This window comes from Phoenix dactylifera, chromosome 8 (genome assembly GCF_009389715.1).
Source record: "Phoenix dactylifera cultivar Barhee BC4 chromosome 8, palm_55x_up_171113_PBpolish2nd_filt_p, whole genome shotgun sequence".
Lineage (NCBI taxonomy): Eukaryota > Viridiplantae > Streptophyta > Magnoliopsida > Arecales > Arecaceae > Phoenix > Phoenix dactylifera.
The window spans coordinates 31128523-31135131 of record NC_052399.1 but is presented as its reverse complement, the minus strand read 5'-3'; the positions used below and the strand labels follow the sequence as shown (position 1 = coordinate 31135131).

The window sequence follows — 6609 nt, the reverse complement described above, 5'->3', positions numbered from 1 at the left end:
ACCTCTAAACCCTAAACCCCAAACCTCTAAACCCCTAAACCCTAAACCTAAAATTCTAAACCTAAAACCCGAACCCCGAACCCCGAAACCCGAAACCCTAAACCCAAAACCCTAACCCCAAAACCCCCAAACCTCTAAACCCCCAAACCCCTAACCCCTAAACCGTAAACCGAAAACCGAAAAAACCCAAGGATGCGTTTAAATTTATATTAAACTTTTTATCTAGTCTCCCAAGGATGTTTCTTTTCCAAATGAGACAATAATATCGAGAAAGTGAGACTGGACCTCATATTAGTGCAAAGCTATCTACAGATTCAGAAGGTACATATCAAATGGCTGTAAAGTTTCTAAGTATATTTACAGATATAGAGGACAATTTCTTACAAGAGATCTTTTTGTTATTTCTATTTTTTTTTTTTGCAGAAAGCACTATGAAGGAGAGGCAGGACTCTCTTGTCAATATGGCTGAATCCTCTCCACCTTTATGTAAAGATTGAGAGATATCAAACAGATTGAAACTTTTAAATACTCAACAGATAAACATAGGAACACTCGATCATATCAAATCTCCACAACACATCTTCAAAACTCATCTTATAGCGCTTTTATAATATGAGTTCTGCAGATTCTTGTGAAGTTTTGATATGATCGAGTGTTCCTATGCTTATCTCTTGAGTACTTAATCTCTCCCAATCTTTCACTTAACGGTGGAGGATTCAGCCATTTGACAAAAGAGGTCCTGGCTCTCATTCATACTGTTTTCTGCCAAAACCAAAAAAATAGAAAGGAAAAAAAATCTCTTGTAAGAAATTATCCTCTACCTCTGTAAATATACTTAAAAACTTTGCAGCCATTTTGATATTACCTTCTGAATCTGCAGATAACTTTGCACCAAAGCAGGTCCAGTCTCACTTTTTCGAATATCATTGTGCTCATTTGAAAAGAAACATCCTTGGGAGACTAGATAAAAAGTTTAATATAAATTTAAACGGCATCCCATATGACATCATAATATATTATAATAATATAAAGTTTCCGACTTGGGAAAAAAAACCAACCTCTTAAAGCTTAGATTCTGCATCAATAGCAATGGGTGACATGCAAGTTTTCTGCAAAAAATTCTTTAGAAATTGCCAGCAATTGAAGAAAAACTATGCATGTAGAAAAGTGCAATGCTCAACATATTTAGAAACTTAACCACTAATTTGAAATGACAAAATAGTATCAAATATATGTCACTTTGTGTAGAGTGTCTCCACATGTAGAATCACTTAAAGCATCCTTCTGGTGAAAAAAAATCAATGGGCATGCAATGTTAAAAAAAATCTCCTCTCTAACAAGCTGTTTATCGATACCGCCACTTAAAAAGCCGGTTTCACAAAAAAAAAAAAAAAAAGATATGAATTGACCTCATTTGATATATCCACATTCATAGCAGCATTGATAAGACATCATCCTTCATTACAATTTATAAATTATTCAATTAAAATATGGATCCTAAAATATAAGAGAACACATACTCTCCAAAAATTATTTTTGAAAACATCTTCCTGCACTATTAAGGTTGTTCTAAGTGTGAATTCCAACTCAGTAAAGTTATGCCTCTAAAAACAAGATAGTAACAGACAATAACAGCTCTAATAACAAGATATTAGATCATTTTTTGTGGAAAAAGGAAACTTCGAAGCAAGATGACTACCTGCTCAATGACATCAAGTGAAAGAGATCCTTGATCTAACACTGTATCAACAGATGCTGAAATCAAGCATGTCACATGGTCAAAATTTTTTTGCACACCACTGGTGTATCCATGAGGTCCACAACTCAATGAATCTGCTCCTATACCTTGAAGCTACAAATCAAAAAGAATACAATTAGTATGACAAATATTATAGATGACCAATACAAATCAAAAACAGGCAGTAGTTAATTGCAGTTGCTTCAGCATGATGATGAAAAGTGTAAAACAAGCTGGTCCAGAATCCATATCAATTATATAGCATAAGAAATTAATGATTATACTGGATAGAGTCTTACAGCTTAAAAGGCATCACCAACAATATTGCAATATTGAACTTCTATAGCATATCAATTTTCAATTAAACATCTACTCAGGTAACTCTCTTGCTTTAACCATAATTCTTGATGAAAATTAACAATCACTGTGAGAGATTACATGATCATCCTCCCTAGAAGAAGCAAGGAATGAGAAAATAAACATTCCTAACCTCCTAATTACAAATTTGAGTTAATTAACTACATCAAGTCAAAACTTGACCTACAATTCACAAAGTCATGTGCGATAAAATTTTCATAGAGTAAAAATTTACAGAAACAAGGTTCATTTGATGAACTCGTTTCGAATACCTAAATTAGGATTCATATAAAAACATGGCTTAAAATAACAGTAGTTATAACATTCTAACATCTGTTAAATTATATACAACAAATGGGTAAAAAGATAATGGGCAATATAAAAGAAATTAAAACCTGCCATAATTAAAAACCATCAAGCATCAGAAACGCTAGATAAATTCCATTACACTAAAAGGAGAAGAACAAGTGAAAAGTAATGCAAAAAAACTCTTGCTGTTGGGAGAACGAAGAAGGACAAAGCACGCCGAATCGCCAGACGCCGAAGAGACTCGCGGGCGCAGAAGGGGGAGATCGATCCGGGAAGAAGACAGCCGGGCAGGGTCTGCTCTTCTCCAGATCTAGGGTTCCTCGGGACAACCGGATGAGGGAACTCGGAAGCAAAAAAAGGGCTTATATCGCGTGAGCTATGGCCAATATCGCGTGACTATGGCTAATATCGTATGAAAGCCTGTGGCTTGCTCACGGGACTCGGAAGAAGAAAAATAAAAGAAGCCCCTTCACATTTGCGATGTTAGAAGTCTCATTGTCCCTACATTTCTTGCAAAGAGATTCTTAGATCTCTCTCTAAATCGAATCGTCATGAGTGGCCTTAGAATAGCAAACCACAGGTTCTTGTAGAGGAGAAAAGAGATGGAGCAGAGAGATGATGGAGCAAAGAGATGACGTAGAGGAGCAAAGAGAGAACCAGATTCCCGTCGCGATGAGGAGAAGTGAGGAAAAAAGAGAGAACTCACCGAGTCGCCAAGGAGGAGGACGATGAGAAAGAAGAGAAGCATCGCACCGCCCATCGGCTCCCCGCAAACGAGCCCATCCGGCTTCTTCAATTGTCGAAAAATCGTCGCCCCCATCGGAGAGGAGGGGAGAGCGAAAAGCTAGGGCAGACCACAGACGAAGGAGGAGGTGGGACTGGGGAAGAGAGCTAGGAGCAGCGCCGCAGCAAGTCGGGTCGGGAGAGACTGAGGAGGATGGACCGAATGGTAGGAGAGGAGGCTTGGGCCAACCGTCGGATGCAGGGTTGGAACTGATCTCAACCGTCCGATCCCAAACTCAATTGGTCAGGTTAAGTCGCGAGCTCTATTTAGGCTCGCGAGCTGCTCGGGCTCGAGCCCAAGCTCGAACTCGAGTTTAAACGGCCTCATTTTGAGCTTGAGCTCGGGCTCGTTTGACTAACGAGCCGCAGCCCGAGCCGAGCTTTTATCGGGCTCGCTCATAAACAGGCCTAACCCTAAATCCTAAACCTTAAAACTCTAAACTTCGAAACCCTAAACCCTAAAACCTAAACCCTAAAACCAAAAATCCTAAACCCAAAAACCCAAAAATCCTAAAACACCAAACCCTAAAACCAAACACCAAACCCTAAAAACCTAAAACCCCTAAACCCCAAATCCCTAAACCCCTAACCCCGAAACCTTAACCCCTAAACCCCCCAACCTAAAACCCTAAAACCCCAAAAGAGGCTGCTTTTGACCTTCTATTAGTGTTTCATGTATTGGGTACGAAGTTGTCCATGCAATGGGTGGCCATATGTCTACACAAAACTAGATATAGAGAAGCAAAAGTCACAGAAAATGATAAATTGACAGCATTTTAGAGCATCCAAGATGAATATAAATTATATCATACTAACACACCATTGGCATCCTCTGAAAGATATGATTGGACTCTTGAAACAAGGATTATTGTATTGAACCACCCGATTTAGTCAGGTACCATACCAATACTGATCCCTAACCAAAATGGTTCGAAGTCTTGGCATGCAATAGGGCCCGAACATGCGCAAAGTAGCCTTAACCGGGCCGAACCATCCGGAGACACTCCATTCCGAGTGGTTCGGCCTAGTAAGTGTTAGGATCCCACATATGCCATGAAATTCGAAATAATTTTCCATGTTGCAGCGGAAAAACTATGCAGGATCCGTTCATGCGCATGAACGTATTTTAAAAACCATTTCGTTTGTAGATAGATTAGAATTAAATTATTTTAAAACATTTTAAAATCATTAAGAAGATCAGATCTTCACCTTGTGCGGGTAGATGGTCTCCGCAATCTGATTTACGTGGATTTGTAGAAGGTTCGATGGAAGCCGCACACGCGTCCGGCCTCTACGGGTATCCACACGAGATAATGATTCGATCGAAGCCTACGTATCTCCCCGGGGTTGCTAGCTCCCTTTGCAGAGATGGCTTTTGATGGCTGAAGTCCCTCCCTTTCAATCAACTCTTGAATGCTTAGGGAGGAGGAGGAAGAAAGACGGATCAAAGGGAACAAGAACAAAACACTTTCAGCCTTTTCCCTTTTCTTTTGTTGGCACCAAGAATGAAGAAGGATGTTGCCCAGATAGACAACCCAAGAGGGAGGGGTGAATTGGTTTTAAAATAATCTTACAATTTAAAACGATGTGGATGACTAATTAAAGCTATTGCAAGTTGTTCGATTAATTGCTATGTGATAGTCAACTTTAAAGACCACGCAATAGCACGTATCTAGTAGGATAGTGATTACGGATATCGATCCACAGGGGATTGGGGTACAGTTATTTTTCTTTTAAAAAAATAAAATATTTAAAAAGGAAGAGTTGGTGAAGAAAATTAAACTAAGGAATTTTAATAAAGCAAAAATGCCAATTAAAAAGATATCAGTTTGGGAAACCTAGGGCAAGGAATTCACCACTAATATCGGGAACAAGGGTTATTTATATTTTAATTTATTCTTGGATAAACATGCAAATTGGCTACAAGCCTAATAAGCATTTAAATAAAATTCACAAAAGTAATTTGGGCATAATCCATCTTCGGTTGGCATGAAATGTCTACCCTAATCTAAGGTGGTAGCACATCGCATCTTTCCTAAGCATGGACTATCTTATATTTACTGAGTGATCATGAAGAACAGTTGTACGAATATCATACTTAAAAATCACAGAAATTAAATATGATTCAAAGAAAGATATCCATTATAAACCAATAAGTTCATACAACTCCAAGAATATAAATAAAATATAAAAACCCTTGGCCCTTTGTTAGGGCTACATCCAGCCCTAGTGAAGAAATCAGCCTTCCATGAAGTTGTGGGCGGCAGCAGCAGCACAGCAGCGGGCTCCCGTCTCTTCCTTCATGATCAGCTCCCTTTCTTTCTCCCTCAGCACTTCAATCTTATATTTTTATATACATGGGAAGTTATTCCCCAAAATAACCAAACTACTCTCTCCCTTTACTTTTTCTTTCTTCCCGTGGGATTGGCCTGTGAGGGAATTCATTCCTCCGAAAGAGAAGAACTCTTCTTTATATAGCTCTCCCTCCTTCTCTCTTCTCGGTTGAGATGAGGATGAATCCCGCCAAAAGTCGCAGGAGGTTGCTTGGAGCTCGGATGGCGAGGACGTGGACTGAGAGGATCTCGGACGCGGCTGGCGACGTGGCTCTGTTCGGCTGGGAGCAGGAGACTCGGAGAGGATCATGGGACGTTGGGGTTAATCCAAAAGAAGGTTAGCTTGGTTCGGAAGAGGAGAACGCGGGCTGGGGGTTTGGATTCGGTTGATGGCTGGGAGATGAACCGCAGATGATTGGGATCAATCCGATCCGAGCTCATCTGCGTTGGGATGCAGCGGAGAAAATCTCGGACGCGGAAGGAAGAAGACGCTGGGATTTGGAGAAGATCTCGGAGCTGTGAACGGTGGACACGGCTGATAGCGGGATGAGGATGACTCTGTTTGGATCTCGTGAATGCAGGGGAGTTCGGAAGGAGCTATCCGTGGGTGGTTGTCGAAACGGGATCTAGCGGAAGCTGGGAGGAGAATCTAGCGGAGATGAAGAGGTTGGGAACGGAATATAGCTGATGAACCTTGTATTGCGGATGCTGGGAAGAACTGGGAAGTTGATCCCTTGAACTGCAGACGCGGGAGATTCGGTGGATGCTGCCGTGGCTTTGTTTTGTTGCTGAAACAGGGGAGGATGATGCATGGGATTTGATCTTATCTCATGAGCGTTTGAAAGGATTTCGGAACTCGGTTGGTTTGGTGAGCTGGGAGCTGTGCTTGGTTTTGGGATCTCGGTTGTTGAACGGTATGAGGATGGGAGTTCGGCTGATAACAGAGGAGTTGGGATGATGGAATCGGATCCGTGATTCATGGAGAATCAGTGTGGAGCTGTTAGCTTCCAGACGCGGAGAGAGATGGAGGCTGGCTTGATCCCGCAAACGGGAGGGAGAAACGTGAAGCTCGGGTTGCTAACAAAATGC

General features: G+C 40.9%; 1 long non-coding RNA gene across 1 annotated transcript; it reads right to left on the bottom strand.

The window, feature by feature from the left end:
• Window positions 1–1675: 1675 nt before the first annotated feature.
• On the bottom strand, window positions 1676–3166 carry LOC120111799. Its single transcript, XR_005513195.1, has 3 exons — window positions 3111–3166; window positions 1846–1852; window positions 1676–1755 (listed from the first exon to the last, which is right to left on the bottom strand). It is a non-coding gene; the product is annotated as an uncharacterized LOC120111799 (long non-coding RNA).
• Between the last annotated feature and the right edge of the window lie 3443 nt (window positions 3167–6609).